The sequence below is a fragment of the Rattus rattus genome, chromosome 4, assembly GCF_011064425.1.
Source record: "Rattus rattus isolate New Zealand chromosome 4, Rrattus_CSIRO_v1, whole genome shotgun sequence".
In the NCBI taxonomy this organism is placed as follows: Eukaryota; Metazoa; Chordata; class Mammalia; order Rodentia; family Muridae; genus Rattus; species Rattus rattus.
The window spans coordinates 147,081,121-147,098,467 of NC_046157.1; the positions used below are offsets into that span (position 1 = coordinate 147,081,121).

At 38.7% G+C, this 17,347-nt stretch overlaps 1 long non-coding RNA gene across 1 annotated transcript; it reads left to right on the forward strand.

Annotated features, from left to right (window-relative positions):
• The first annotated feature begins 240 nt into the window (after nucleotides 1-240).
• Nucleotides 241-1,211, forward strand: LOC116898218. Its single transcript, XR_004387645.1, has 2 exons — nucleotides 241-323; nucleotides 798-1,211. It is a non-coding gene; the product is annotated as an uncharacterized LOC116898218 (long non-coding RNA).
• Nucleotides 1,212-17,347: the final 16,136 nt, after the last annotated feature.

Below are 17,347 nucleotides of genomic sequence, written 5' to 3' on the forward strand. Positions count from 1 at the left end.
CAGAGGCAGGCAGATCTCTTGAGTCTGAGGACAACCTATTCCACAGAGAGTTCCAGGTCAGCCAGGAATGGGCACAGAAATCCTGTCTTAGGTAAATTAATTAATTAATTAAATTTTAATATGTAAATATTTTAAAAATAAAAGCTATGTAATCTTAAGGCTACAGAAGAGAGTAGCTATGTAATAAGAAAGAGATGAGAACGGTAAATAATGAAACATCATCATCTCTCCTGAGAAACCAGGATGGGATAAAGATGTCTCTGCAAAGACCACATCTCCATCCTGTCTGCAATGTCTACTTTCAGGATTGATGACACATCTGAGTAAGCATTCCGCTATGTATGTGTGAAATATCCTATTATCCAAGAACTTAGAAAAGAGCTGAAGTTCCAAATACCTCTCTTTGGCAAAAGATGGAGACTTGTCATGGTGAGGGATCAGACACCCTTCCTGAATGCCCTCAACTGTTTTGACTTCTGAAGGGGCGTGCCGTGATTATAGCTGCGATTAGGTGACTCACCATAATTATGTTTTGTTGAAATTGAATTTATTGAAGCATGAATCATTCTGCCCAAGTCTACCTAATTGCTCCCAACACTGTGGATGGGAAGGATGGTGGAGGAGTTTTCTGTGGAAGTCATTATAGAGCCCACGGGCACATGCATGTGCAATGTACGTGTGCCCCTGCACACACGCCACTTCACCTACCTTTCCTGCAGTACCTTGTAGCAGCTTGATGTCGGCAGGCAATCTTTACATAGTTAACTGTGGTTTCTTCTGCTTCTCACCCCACTTAGCTATTGAGTCTCCAGTGTTTCAGACCACAGACCTTCTTCCAGAAGCCAGTATCTCAAAGTTGCTGACTTGCACTTGGGAACCAGGTTCTCCCACCTCAGATGCCTTCGGCTCAGCCCAGGACTGTAGGGAACTGCATGGTCACTACAGAGCTATGAGGCTAATCAATGTGGATGCTGGAAAAGCAGACAGCAAACTCATTTGGACCTTCCCTCCCTCCTGGGCCCTACAAATGTAAAAGGAGGGTAGCTCCAGGATTACCCAGTCTCATGAAGGGATAGAAGTTAGTCAGCCTTTCTCCCATGCCCCTGACAGCATATGGAAGCTAAGAACATCCAGCCATTGGCTAGTGTTTATTTTCTCTTTTTTTTTTTGAAGGAATTTGATTATCATAATAAACTTTGAATCTAAGTGTAGACTAAATTTGAAAATTAAATGATCCATCTCTTTCCTGTCCACTGAGTGACAGAGGCAAGCACCATCATCTTGATAATTTGGATCACTTACAAGGTGATTTTCTATTCATTTGTACATATTCCACCACATTTTAACTTGACCATTCCATGATGATTAGTGTATTTATTAGTCCCACACTGTAGATGAGGAAGCCAAGACACAAGAAGTTGAAGAATATGCCTTGTATTCCCATAGCAAATGCAAGGTAGGAGTCTCAGACTCGGGGTGTCTGTCCCCTGACTCTGTGCTTTTTGCCACTCCAGACTATCCATTGTATGACAGGCATGTTGGTGGATGTTTTCCAAAAACCATCTGACATAATCTCAAGACAAGTCTATTTGATAGATGAGAAAACTAAGTCTGAGAGAAATGATGTAACTTCTAAAGATGACACAAATCACGAGCAAAGCCATGACAGTCTGCAGCTGCTCTGCCTGCAAGCCACATCCATCACCTTCCTTCAAATGATGGGTTGGGTGTGGAGGCCCAAAGATGATGATCACACAAAGCAGAGTGGTCACACTCAGCAACCAGTGGTACAGCATGGTGGATTGCACCCAGAGACCCAGCTGTGGTGTTCCCACCAAGCTGCTGGCTTCCTCACCTACTTTTGATTCAAGCTTAGGCTTGCTTTGAATTCTTCTCCTGAAGATGCCAGTTTTCCCTGTAACCATGTTGTCAAGTCCATTGTTGTCTGCAGTAGTCAAGATGACATATTAACCTTGCACTGACTGGTCCTTCATCTTTAATTTCTGTGAGTGCCAGCTATTAATAAGGATTCCAGAAAAAGGAAACACTACACATCCATGTGACACATTCTTAGGGTATGACCTGAGTGAAAATGAATGATCAAGGGTCCTCCACATGGACCCACAAGAGGGGTTCAGAGCATAGAAACAACAGTAAGAAGAGGCAGTTAGAAGAGCCTTGAAGCAAAACAACAGCCATATACTCAATCTCCTAACTTCTGTTCATTAACAACAAAGAAATGTCCTCCACCTTCTCTACTTCCTCTCAGTATTGAGTCTACTGAATTGCCTATGTTCAAAATCTACCTATAATATCTACTGTAATTTTTGTGACTACCATAATGACTGAGTAACCTATCTATTTGCAGAAGGATATAGTAGGGCATCTCACTAAGGAAATTAGTCAGGTCTTTTGAAGGTAATCACTATGGGTGAGTATTCAACTTGTAAAATAAAGCTGAGACCTGAATAGTAACAAGAGAAAAATGTCTTCCAAAAAATTTTGGTGGGGGTGGGAGGAAGGGAGGCCAGGGAGCAAAGGAGTTTAACTAGACAGGGTATTGTGTAGCCCAGTGTGGCTTCTACCTTGCTATACCAGTTATTGCTAGCCTTGAACTGATGGTCCTTCTTCCTCCACTAAAGGCTTGGATTACAGGCATGAAGCATCAAGCATTCTTCACAGGCAGAAGATTCTTTGGCAATTTAGGGGAGAGAAATATCTAACATAAAATTTTCATTATTGCTTCTAAAATTAAAGAAAAAGTAAAAAGTTACATTTCAGTGAATACATAGATGATAAAGGAAATTCCAAGAAACAGAGAAATAACCAGCAAGAACTACAGAATTGCCAGTTGCTTCCTGAGCAAAAGGAACAAAGTTAGAGACATCATACTGCACTTGAGAACAGACAACAAAACTACCATTACCAAAACAACATGGTACCAACATAAAAAAAAAAAACATGTGGAACAGAACAGAATCTAGACGCTAATCCACACACATATAACAATTAAAATCATAAAATTATAATTATAAAGGCACAAGTATTTATTATACTGGTGGTAATCTCTTTAAAAAAATGGTACTGGGAAAACGTCATATAAAGACAAATGTATCTTCACCCTAATCGCTCACCATGTACAAAAATCAACTTAAAATTGATCAAAGAATTAAATAAAAGACCTAAGAAAATCATCCTAAGAAAATACTAGAAGGAACACAAGGGAAACTCTTAAAGACATCTCAATTGTATTTTAATAAGATCCCAAAGCACAGACATCAAAAACAAATGAGATGATCTGAAAGGAAACGATTGACAGAATTAAACAGAAAAATAAAACACTTGCAATCTATTTATTTAGCAAAGAATTAATGTTCAGAAGCAGCTCGCCCACAAAATGAATAATAATCCAATTAAAAGATAAGTTATCTGAATAGACATTACTTTTAAAAGGCATTTGAATGGACAACAAGTAGATTTTTAACATTCTAATATACTGACCAACAGGGAAAAGTACATTAAACCCACAGTGATATATCATTTTGTCCAAGTTAGAATGGCTGATATAAAAAAGAAGAAAAAGACACTCTAGGAAGGATGTGAAGTCAGGAGAAATCTTGTACAATGTTGGTATGAATTAGTGAAGTTGTTATGGATGAGAATCAGGAGGCACCTCAAGACACTGAAAATCTACTGTATAACATAGCAATCCTACTACTGAGGGTATCTAAGGGACAAGGAGTCATCATACCAAAAGATGCCCACTCTCTTACGTTTATTGCACTATTCACAATACCTCAAGTAGCATAGCCACCGAAGTGTCCATCAATGGATGGGTGGACAAAGAAGAAGTGTGTGTGTGTGTGTGTGTGTGTGTGTGTGTGTGTGTGTGTGTGTGTGTGTGTGTGTGTGTGTGTGTGTGTGTGTGTGTGTGTGTGTGTGAGAGAGAGAGAGAGAGAGAGAGAGAGAGAGAGGGAGGGAGGGAGGGAGACAAAGACAGAGAGAGGGGGAGGGTTTATTCAATCATAAAAGAGATCAAGCCTTGCCATCTGTAGCCACATGACTAGAAGATATCACATTAAGTGAAATAAACCAATCACAGAAAGCCAAATGAGGCGCGGTTTTTACCATTCATGGAAATTTGAAAAGCTGACTTCATTGAAGCAAAACATAAGAAAATCATCATTGGGAGGAAGAAAGGAGGGCGCTTCTCCAGTGAAGATGGAGCAGGGGTGGAATCATGGGGATAAGGTGCCAAAGAGTAGACAGGAGGAATTGGCCTTAGTGTTCCATGGCATATGAGGGTAAAGTAAAAAAAATATGGGCTTTTGTGTACATTTCCCTAATAACTAATGATATTTAAAAATTTTAAATATATTTAAAAATAACTAGAAATTTTTTAGGTCTGTCTCCTAAGATCTAAAAATATTTTTAAGAAAATTAAAGTGTTAATCAGCCTGATTTGATCATTGTACACTAATGCAGACATGTATCAAATCGTTACTGTGCCATATATATATATATATATGCAAAAGTCTGCTAAATTTTCTATTAACAACTAACTTGGATCTGGAGCAATGGCCCAGTGGTTAGGAGTATTTGTTGCTCTTATAGAGGACTCAGGTTTGGTTTTTTAGCACCTACATGGCAGCTTACAACCATCTGTAACATCAGGTTCAAGAACACCTTATTCTGGCCTCTGTAGGTTCTGCTTATGTGTGATGACCTTGCATACATGCAAGCAAAACATTCATACACATAAAAATAAAAAAAGAAGATGTAAATCCTTAATAAAGAACTCACTGAGATTGTCCCAGCACTACCCAGATCATAGAAAAAGTGGTATTATTTTCTTAGAAAGTGGGATAGGAATTAAAGACATATTTAACTATTTGTATAACTTATATTACATTGGATATTACATATCTACAGGGCAGATCATTCCAGACTACATCTGTGGTGCTAATACTGTGGCTAACCTCTCTATGGCCTCAATTACATGGTATCTTTGTCTGTGTCCAAGGACACATCTGTATGCCTAATATCAGACTGGAACTTGAAAGAATCCTTTCCCTCCTTCACCACCACCTCCACTCCATATCTACACCCTGCTAGCCCACTAAGAAAGGATTACTACAGTAGAGTCGGATCTGATCTGCATGCTGCAGTGACCCGCATTTAGCCTAAGGTTTTTGACTTGCAATTAATGAAGGCTAAATTCCCACCTTCACTCCTCCCTATCCAAATTACCCAAAAGAAACTAGATTGGTGGCATCATTTGTCACCATCTGTTTGACCTCATAGAGGTAGACACAAGCAAAGTCTCTTAAGGTTTTATCTTATTTCTAACTCCGAGTCCCATTTCTCTCATTTCTTCACCCTGGGAGCCTGAAAGAGCCTCCTTGCTTACATCTTCCCTCCTTTCCTTTACACTTCAGCCTCTTTAATTAACTGACATTCCAGAAAAATTGATCCACACTTTCCTTATTTATAGGTCTCACCTCAAACCAACAGGTAATGATTAATATGTTACCACATGTAAGCTGGAGGAGACATGTAAAGTGAGTGCCTTTGGCCTGATTTGATATAGCAATTCACGGTTTTAAAACGACCTCATGAAGATATGTATTTGATAAGATATTGGATGAGGTTAGACATGTTGAGGAGACATTGCATCATATTTGAGGGAAAGACCAGTAACACTCTCACTATCTCACTATCTAGGAATTTACAGTAATGTATATCAGACAAAAGGAGATCTAAACCTTGAATACCAGAAGTTCAGAAACCTAGTCATATACTTATTTTCTTGCATAAGTAGTCAATCAGTTCCAGAGAGAAGGAAAATAGTGAAGTTGCCTGGATTTGCTGAGGCATCTTGAGCATTTTTAGGTGTTTTTTTTTTTTTCTTTTTTATGCTTTGACTTTGGAAGAGTAAATGCATTATGCCCTATGCAACTTTCCCCCTCACTTAAAACTATGTTACGGGAAAGGAAATTTAATCCTTATGCTCTTAATTCACTTGCATTTAACCCATCAAAATCTATCTTGGTGGGAACTGATGCTCGAGAGTGTTCTGAAATAAACCACTTAGAGACCACCCCCCTTTCTTTGAGTCTCACAAACCACAATGGGGAGCTATTTTTAGTGGATATAGTCAGTGGGACAAGATGTGAGCTCAATTTTCTCCCATCATTTTGCCATAGCCAACACATTCTATGTTGAACCACATCGCCATGACTTATCTTTAGTTCTTGCCAATAACCTGAGGTTTGAGGACCAGTTTATGTGAAAAGCCAACAAATCCAGACTGAGACCCAGCTCCCAATACATGCTGAGCTCTGTGTGGGCCCTTGGCATTAGGTCTCAGTGCCTACAGTGCTGGTGAGACAACCCTCCCCTACCCCTCACTACAGTTGGGTTTTGGTTTTGTTTGTATGTAAAGGGTAGTGGAGCATCTCATAAAAGCAACCCTAGTTAAACTCAAAGATATGATAATGTAGGAGTGGGGGACTTGTTGGGAAGAGAATAGAGTTGTCAGCAGTGATGGGTATAAGACAGGAAAGTAATTGTAACCAAAGATTATGTATGTATGTACATATGTATGTATGTATGTATGTATGTATGTATGTATGTATAAAATTTCAAACAAAAAAATGTTTCAAAAAATGCACAAATTAAGATTTTAAATTTATTGTCATTCAAAAAATTTAGTGGAGAAGAATGAAAAAATAGAAAGTGATTAAGAGAAAGGGAATCAAGTGAAGGAGAAGAGAGTATTATAATTTAGAGCCTGAGGGCATGGATTATGGGAATATGTAGAATTTGACTAATTTGATTAATCTGGATCATTTACAAAGAAAGGTCAAATTTTCATGTGTCAAGTCCACAAAACAGACATTAATTTGAAATATGGAGAGATAAATGAAAATTAAAGAAGAACATGCCTGACTTGGAAGAGGCTACTTTATCAGACTAGATGGTTAATGGAATCCTTGCTGATGAATCCCAAGAACTTATGTCAGACTAAGAACTATGACAAGACTATGACAGCTATGAAATCACATGGACTTGGGTTCAGACAACTCCACCTTTGCAATTTGTATTTTCTCCTGTCTACAGGAGAAAATTTTTATATATGAAGTGTGGAAGATCTTCATAGATTTGTTGTGAAAACCCAGTGGAGGACAGATTGAAAATGCTTCGTGTAAAACAACAGTGTGAAAGATAAGGACATGGGAGTTGTGAAATGCCCAGACCAGACCTTGCTCTCTGTCTTTCCTGGGATTTTCATTGGCTGCTCTTTGTAGTTAGTGATCTAAAGTTACTATTAAAAGTTGGATATAGGACCTAGAAAAATAGCAATCATCTCCTGGGTGGTTATCACCTTTTTTACATTGTCCTAAGCACCAAATATCATAAGCAAAGACAATACTGTCTTTCCACAAAGTTGGAATCTAATACTAATAAATTGCTAAACTATATTTGCTTCATTAACTGTAACTTACCAAGTAGTTCTAATTTCCCTTGAGAATATGGCCATTTTTAATCACAGTTTCTTTTGTTCTAATCTTGATTACTAATGTTAATTCTCAAATCACACATTTTAACTCTTACCACATGCCTGGGTTATAGAATGGCTACAAGGACTGCTGGGGGCCACAGAGCTCATCAGACCCTATTGAGTGCAGAAGCTAATGCAGAGTCACTGCAGGCTGTTAGAAGAGTGATCCATGAAGCCAGTTAGAGAGCTACTGGAGGCAGGGTTTGGGGAAGAGTCATGGAGGCCAGAACTATCCAGATAAAGTGTAGAACTGGTTCAGTAGGTCAGACAAACCAATTGATAGAAATATGGTAGTCTTAGCAGACTACATCAAGCAATGAGGACCTTGATGAGCTGAAGTTCTGAAGTCAGTTGAGAGTACTCCACCTGTCAGTCAGAGTCCCCTGATGCATGCATTGGATGGTCAGAGCACAAGTTCAATTGGGCCATTGCAATGTGATGTTAGATTTATGAGGTCAAGGGGAGGATGTTACACAGTTCTTTGGTCCAATATGTTCAAGTTCTCAAGCCTGATTTTTATGGCATGGTTTTAACCCACTTGTGTGTTCTTGTGTCCTAGTCTTCTTTGGTAGTTTGTATGTGGTACTTTTTACTTGTATGCATGTTGTTTATCAGTCTCTGCCTGTGGTTAGTGCTTGGCAGGTCCTGGAGTCGATATGCACAAATGAAACGTAGTAATTCTTCTTCCTTTGTGCTCAAATTGGAACCAGCTCCTGCTTTACAAAACAGAGGCACACAATCTGAACACCACTATTTTATGACACCAGTTACTTTAAGCAGGGCATAGCCGGATCTCCACATATAGGTGTTAGTGAGTAGCTTAACATTCAGATATAATGTAGACACAAGAAGAGTAAGTTTCCACAATGATAAAGAAATGGGAGCATGGAACTCAGTGTGTAGGAAAAGTCATTTTGTGTGCATACTAACTGTTGAAGCTTGGGGAAGTCAAGCAGGATGCTGTAGGAGAAGAATGCAGAAGAGACAAGAATCTCCAAATAAGGGCAACTTGACAACTTTTCCTGGAGTCCATAAAACAATTAAAAAGCCTGTAACCTTCTATTTATGCTTGGAACACTGATATGTCACCTCCACAAAGACATGTCTTATTCTAGACCTCCTCGTGGAGCAAAGTCTCTCTGTGAGCAATGCATAGGAGGAAAACAAATGGGATTTGATGATCCAAGAACCTAACAGAAATGCCAGACATCTTCAACAGACACCATTCAAGTAGCATCTTTGTACTATTCTATAGTAGATACAGAGTAGTGGTCTCCAAAATGCAAAATGATTAGTTGAACTTCATTACCTAAATGATGGACATTTTTCTACCCATCTGCTTCACATGGATTGGAAGACAGGGGTGGCAGTGGGATAAAGGGAGATTAAAATGCTTGGATAAATAGTACCTTAGTGACTATTTTCTGAAACCTGATAAATTTGTTGACCACATCAAGGCTCTCTCTGTCTCAGGGTTTACATAGTGCTAAAAGCCCTGGAGAAGGAAGCATTTATTGAAAACATTTACCTGTGTTTTTACATAAATATTTCCTAAGGCAATGTCCCATAGTAACTAGAAACAATTAACTAGCCAAAGAGTTTAGAAGGAAACTTTGAGCAATAACCCACCCACATAAGCTTGAGAAGGTCCTAACACATTCCTGGAAACCAAGAAGTTCATACCTGTGCTTGGAATTGTGTCGCATACTTGGGAAAAACCTAAGAAGATTCTGGATTCCCCAGAGGTTCTCTTCAATAAATAAATGGAAACAACCTGAATACCAGTGAAAGATTAAGGAATAAGTCATATGTGACTGGGGTGATGTCTCACACACTAAAGTTCTTGTCACACAAGCTTGAGGACATGAGCTTGAGTCCCAGAATCCACATAAAAAGGCAGTGTCATACATTCATAATTGCAGATGCCAATAGACAGAGACAAGTTGATGCCTGGTGCTCACTGGATAGCCAAATTTGACAAAGAGAACACCAAGGTAGTAGCATAATCTTTATTTATATCCTAAATATTTCTCCTATGTCCACAGGTCAGTGTAGACCTTATCTCTCTTGCAAGGAAACTTTGCAGCATACAGAGAGCAATATAGAGACCACAGCCAATTATAAGTTGTGGAACCCAACCTCAAAAAATTGTATCTACAATACAGCTCTCATCCGTAAAGCTTAGGGTCATTATAGAAGAGGGCACAAAAAGATTACAAAAGCCAGAAAAACAGCATCTGTTATGAAATCGTGTCTCCTAGGAATGTCAGAAGTTATATCCCAAAACTGTCAACAACAGGACAGCCTAAACATGAGCTAAAAAAAAAAAGGCTATTTTGCTAGTGTAAATGGGTATGTTGGTTTGAATGAAAATGGCCCCCATAGGGAGTGGCACTATTAGGAGGTCTGGCTTTGTAGGTGCAGCTTTGCTGGAGGAAGTGTGCTACTGGAGTGCTACATGGTTTCAATTGCTCAAACCATGCTCAGTGTTACTCTCTCTTCCTGATGCTGGCTGATCCACGTGTAGAACTCTCAGCTATTTCTCCAGCATCATGTCTGCCTGTGTGCTATACCAATTTCCACAACGATGATAACAGACTAAACCTCTGACTGTAAGCCAGCCTGTTAAATATTTTCTTTTATAAGAGTTGCTGTGGTCACGGTGTCTTTTCACAGCAATAGAAACCCTAAGTAAGATGATAGGGGAAAGCCAATGAGGCCTTAACCCTACACAAAGAACTACTAGCAACTAAGGAATGCTGAGAGCAGGAGAAATAGTCTTCCCCAGGGAAGCACTCACCAATTGGTTATCCAGTATTGAATCATCAGCTCTAAAAGTATACATGGAAACAACATTATACCAACTGGGCATGTTACGGTTATTTATAATATTTCAGACTATGTATTATATAACAAAATGAACAAAGAGGCATAGATTTGAAAGAAAACACTGGTGTACTATAGAATGTTTTGGAGGTAGGGAAGGGAGGAAATGATATAAATATATGCCAGTCTCAAAAATAAAAGAAATGTCTGAGAGGTAAAGACGCCCGAGGTTGTCCTCTGACCTTCACACATGTACACTCACACACATAGTCATATACACAAGGAATGTGGCACATTTATATAATAGAGTATTATTCATCCTCAAAAGAAATAAAGTGCTGATAGGTTAACTTTAAAAACACTACACTAACTAAAAAGAGAAACACACAAGTTGTATAATCAATGGATATGAAATATTCAGTAAGCTGGAAATTTCAGGTTTCTTCGGAGACTCAGTTGTGTCATGTGATATTTTTCTAGAAACTGTCCTGTGAGAAGATATTTTGCTGAAGCAGACACATGAGAGGATGATTTGTTGGGGTGGACACTCGAGAGGACATGTAATGGTTGGAAAGGGTATAAGTATAACCCACCCAACAGACATTGAACAACAGACACTCTGGCATTGGTTCACCTTGCCACTCTTTGCTGGTCTTCATTGATCACCACTTACTGTGACTTTGTAGAGAGAAGTGCACCAAAGAATTTCTCATGATATTCTGGTGGCTTCTTGCCACTTTCGCAGACTCGGGTCAATTGGCAAAGCCTCCTGGTGTTTTTTCTGGATCGAGTTGTAGTTGCTGATTCATGGTTGGTGTTTGCAAGTGGACCGAACGATTCATGTGAACTGCACTGCTGATATCCTGACAACAAAGATCAGAATCACCCCAAAGAACTATTTATTTACAAATAGGTCCACATCCCTCTTTGCCCTATTAACCTTTCCTTTCTACTACATCAGGTGGGTGATGGGCCAGAAGGGATGTTAAAGCATTTAAGAACCCTTATTAAAGTAGGTTTTGTGAATGGCAAATGCACAGATGCAGAAATGGTGATTTCCAAGAGCTGAAAGGAGACAATGAAAAGGTTTCTTAGAGCTCTGGATGTTTGCTTGGCCCTGAGTGTTCCCTATGTTGGTTTTTTATTTTGTTTTGTTTTCGTTTTTGTCTGTTTGTTTGTTGTTTTTTGTTTTTGAGAAGCCTATCTGATTCTGCTTCTTCTCCATTCAAACCTTCCATTGCCTCCTCTCTGCCTGCAGATAAATCCCCAACTCCTTAGCAAGGCATCCAAAGCTTTTGCAAGCTGACTCTGGGGATGATGAAACTGCTCCGGAATTGTGGAGTCATGCTGGTGGTACTACACAGTAAGCACACTAAAAGCCACTGAATTGTAACTTTAGAATAGTGAATTTTATTATGTAAACTTCAGATGTTCCTTTCTGTGCCTATTACTCTACATGGAGTTTTAATTTTTCTTGGAGTTGTTTTATTTTATGTTTAGCTTTGCCAGCATGCATGTATGTGTACCACATTGTGCCTTGTGCTGTAGAGTTAGGCAAAAGCATTTGATCCTCTACAGGTGGAGTTAATAGATGGTCACCATGTAGATGGTGGGAACTAAACACTGGTCCAAGTGCTCTTAACCACTAAGCCAACTCTTCGGCTCCTTCAACTTGAGACTTTTAGCTCTAATTGGATTTCTATGCCCTAGACAAACCTTTGAAACAATGTGCTTACGGTTTCCCAGTGTCTAATACATAACTCAGTGCCAGTGGTTTCTTCTACTTTGTATTGAATTCATGCATTTGGCCAAATTCGACTCCCCAACATTAACTTCAAATTTACTCTCTCACTGTCCAAAAGGACTTCAAAGCCTTCTTCAACTTCAGGGAGACTCTCAAGGCACAGCTTTCTTTCATGCATCCTTTGAAAAAATATTTTTACTCCTGATTTCTTCTTGACCCAGACTGTCTTTATGTTTCTTCCATCTTTTGAAGAAATGTATCATATTGTCCCCTCTCCAAAATATTCTTTACTTCCTCTCTGTCTCCAGAGTTAAATTCTGGACCTGTCAATGTCACACAATGCCCTCCCAATCAGACTACAGCTCGTCTTTCTCACTCTCCACTCACTGGCCTTCATACACTCTGAGTACAACTCTCTAGCCCTGTAGTGTTTCTTTCTTTTTCTGCCTTTGTAATTTTATTCCCACCATGGCTTCTGCATATAAAAGTCCCAATGTTGCTCTTTAATCCCAAAAAATATTCATCCTCCAGGTCTGAAACAATTCATTCATTCATTCAACAAATCATTATTGACAACACAAAATGTGCTAAGCACTATGTTGGGCATATAATGGTGAACAGGACAGACCTAGTCTCTGCTTCCACAGGACCCAGTGTCTAATGGGGAAATGAATGTTAACTCAATAATCTTTTAAATTGCTCCATAGCCATAATTGTAAATAAGGGCCACGAAGGAAAATTATAGGGTGCTCCATCGGGTCCTCTCTGAAGCCCTCTGAAATCCCCCAGGCGAGGGTTACTTGTTCTCCCTTGGCTCCCACAGTCCTGTATTTATGTTTTATCATGTCTGTCCCAGTAGAATTGGAAAGAGAGACTAGGTTATATTTTAATCTTCAGCGGCAGGCAACGTTTTCAGTCTGACATAGATGAAGACTGTGCACACAAGGGATGACTGAATGAATAAATAAATGAAATAAACAATTTAGACAAAATGATGACTTGAAAATTACCCTGAAGATAATGGCGGTAATAGTCCTAAGTGTTTCCACTGGTACCAAAAGCTTTCGCTCCCTCTTTTAAGCAGACAGATCTCTATTTTCCAAGGGAATATATGTCACAAGAAACTGTGCTAATGGCTTCTTTGTTCCATTGACTGACTCACTATTGAGCCACTTGGCTATGAAAAACAATTCTTCACTGGGTCTCGTTTTCATCTGAAGTTCAATCTTTACAATGAAATATGGACACCCATAAATCTGGGGAGTCTCCTATGAGCATTTGTGGGATGCTTGTCTGTGGGCTCTTACTTTCAAAGGCGTGCAAGCCCCTCCCTGTGAGAGTTTTGATTCATTCTTTCCACCGCTCTTCTTCATCTGTTTTGAACACTTTGCCAGTCGTGTGTTTGGATTCGTTTTTCATCTTTAACCACTGGGATGAAAGTTACAGTTATCCTGACCCCTCTTCTCTAAATTTCCCATCATTTATCTCCTGAGAGCAAGGACCTGCTCTCACCTGTTCACAGTATTATTACTACTCAACAGCTTCTTATTAATGTTCCAATACCACCAATAGTATATAACCAATATTTATTGACTAATATATCATCACAAATAAATATATAAATAATACATAAGAAGTATTAATTGAATCCAGAAATCAATTAATACTCAAACTCTCACAATTATAAAATGATGTATTTTTATTTTTTTATATTATTCTAAAATCTTTCACTGTTATACATTTTACCTGTTTGTTGGCATGCTTCTTCATTCCTAGTTAAGAATTCTTTCCCTTTTCTTTAGAATGAGTTTTTATATGGTATTTATATGAATTTATTGGGAATGTCATACAATGCATTTTGGTCACATCTGCACACACACATACACACACACACACACACACACACACACACACACACACACACGTTGCTCTGCTGACATATTACAGATTCATGCCCCACCTCCACACTTCAATGGCGGCATAATCATTGCTTTCTAATTTTGTCGTCCCTTGTCCATTCTACCAGAACCCTTCTCTGCCCTCCTGCTTGAACTCATTTAGTTGGCTTTCTTATCTTGGTTTTACAACTCTGTGTTCTGAAGAGCTTCCTACCCATTTTTATGCTTAATCTGTTCATAATTCAGCCAGTGGGAATTGATTTCAATTATTCTTCTCTTTATATGGTATGTCCACCCTAATTTTTAAACTCTTCCTTATTACATTAAGCATACTTTCCTTTCCTCAGACCACAGCCAAGTCATGCAAGTGCTTAAACCATGAATACATTCTAGTACCTTTGAATTCCATACAGAAGGCCCTTCCTGCCTCCCCCGTCCCTATTCATAATAGCTTCTGTCTCTCAGAGAGGCTGAAAATAGCTAACAGTCTTTCATTTTCTATCCTACAATTTTCTCCAAGTTCTGCGTAAATTATTATACAAACACCAACCAGAGCAAAGTGTAAATTTCTTTTCATGTTGCTTTTCCCCTTTGACTGTATGCCACTAAATATATACCAGTTAGAACCACATGTCATACTAAACTCTTCCATGGTCTGTGCTATTAATTGACTGAGTGGTAGAGATCTTTTATTTCTCTTTATGTTGAAGTTGAAGCCTTTTTTTTTTCTTATAGCCCTTTGCTTATTTGATTTTATTTTATGATTTCGTATAATTCTAGCAGACATTAAAAGTCAAACTGTATTAGAAAAGTGCACTTAGAACATGGTTGGTTCCTTCCCACAAATCTGATGGATGATATTGACCGAGTGTTTTTGTTTGCTTTGTTTACTTGTTTGGTTTTTGAAGTTTAGCTTCAGAATAAACATGGAAGTTAGACTCTTGAGTGTCGTAGCTAGGGATTGTACTGCTGCGATAAAGCACCTGGGACAAAAGCAACTTGGGGAAGAGAGGCTTACTGAGTTTATACTTCTACATTATAGCCACAGAGGAGTCCTGCCTACCAGCCTACTCCGCAGGGCATGTTCGGCCCACTTCTTACTCCATCCAGAACCTCCTTTCATAGGGGCAGCACCGCCTCCAAGGAGGTAGACCCTCCCATATCAGTCATTAGTCAAAAACGAGGCCCACAGATTTGCTTTTAAGCCAATCTTATAGATGTGTTTTCTAAATTAAGATGTCTTCTTGCCAGATATGTCTAGTTTTATGTCAAGTTGACAGAGAACAACCAGAACACTGAGTCAAAAGACAAACACTCCATATAAAATTTTTGACTATTCAGAATTCCATCCAAATGACTCTTAACCATTTAAACTTCTAAAGTAAGGTAGAATATGCTTGTACTACTGTGTCCCTTACAATTTCACATGTTGAACTTCCAACTAAAGGTATTTCAGAGTTTAGTAGTATTTGGAGATGATCCTTGACGGGTAGGTTCAGTTGCCTTGTACTGGGAGGCTCCAGAGTATAAACACAAATGCCTAGCGTGTGTTGTACGAACCCAAAGAAAATAATGCAACCTGTCTCTCCCACAATATCAACAAGAAGTATTGTCATTTTTTTAAAAAAAATATTTGCCAACTTAATCAGTGACAAAAGTATAGTGTTGGTCTATATAACTGTTAATTGAACATGCTCCCTTATATTTAAAAATAATGCTCTTGGAATTTTAAAGAAATGTGTGGTTTTTATCATTTCTCAATTTTTAAAACTCTACCTTTTAAAGAGTTAATCATTGGTCTCTGATACCTTCCACAGAGCCACTATTTATCTGACTATGTTCATCACACAATTCAGTCTTAATTTTATATAGAACTAATTGGTCTTTTTCTCAGTGTCTATGAGTTTGGAATAATCATATTTAGAAAACCTTTCCTACATTTAACTTATAAAACACTCATCCACACCTCCACATTTCCCTCTAGGATGTGTACAACTGTTTTATTTTGTCATCTCCTATTAGATCGTTGTTATTTTAGTATAAAATGAGCATCTAGTTTTACCTTTTTCCAGGTAGCTACCTAACTGTCCCACAAATATTTATGAAAAAAAAAAGTCAACTTTCCCAGTGTTTTGAATGCACTTTATCAAGCAATGCTTTTGTGCTTGGATCTAGGGCCAGTCTCTCTACACTGTTCTTCCTTGCCACACTGTGTCAGTCATGGAGAGGTTTTAGTATACCGTAATGTCTGCTATGTCGGTGTTTCTTGCTTTCTTCTCCTCCTTGGCCAGGATCTCCCTGCAGCTCTTATATGTTCCCTTCTCAGCATGATTTTAAGAATTAATTTGTTTAGCACAAAATCTAGAAGCTTGCTGACATTTTTATTGCCGTTGCATTTAATATAGATTGAAGCGAGAGGAAGTGACACCTGAATGGTGCTGTGAATTGTCCAACACCAACACATCTTGTTATTGACTCCAATCAGCTTGAACATCTTCGGGGAATACTTCAATTATTAACCTCGTTGAAAATTTGTGTATTTCCTTTTAATCTTCTCCTTTTTTACCTGAGATTATAAGTGAGTTTTTCTTTCTCCGTTATAGATTGGACTTGCTAATGATCTTGTATTCAGAAAGGTTGTTAGCTTGTATTAAGTTAATGTAGATCCCATGGACTTACTGGATTCCTTACTTAATTCCAATTCACTTCATTACCAACTCACTTGGGTTTTCAATCCATACTATCATTCCGTCTACATATGGAAATGGTATCTCACGGCAAGTTGCTAAATTTCTATGTAACTGTGTATAGCATGAGAGTGGGCACTTTACAATACAAGCAAACGTTGTTGCATATATGTTTACAAAGGGCACTGCCTTATAATTTCATATGACAACACCTAGAGTCACTGTTCATGCTATCAGTCTTCTAGGACTCCAGTATTACATTTATAAAGGATCTTCGTGGTCTTTATGTCTATAGTCTGGAACACTGAGGAAGCAGCTTACAAAGTCATCTACAGAGTTTCTCTCTGAAGGATCTTCAGTTCCTAAGTTAGGAATTTTCTGTCTTCTTTCCACCCTGCAGAGTGGCCTGCCTAAACTCTAAATCGAAAGGTGTTCATTTTAGAAAAGTCCATTCTCATGGAACAGAATAAATTTCAGGATGTTTGCTTGCATTTGTAAAGTGTCCGCTTGTGGCTTGCGTTCCTCTGTGCGGGGTTATGTTCCTCTGGTCTCTCACTGGTCATAGTTTTGCAGTTTGCTTTGCTCTCTGCAATGCTCAACTACACTTCATTCCTTCTGTCCATATCAC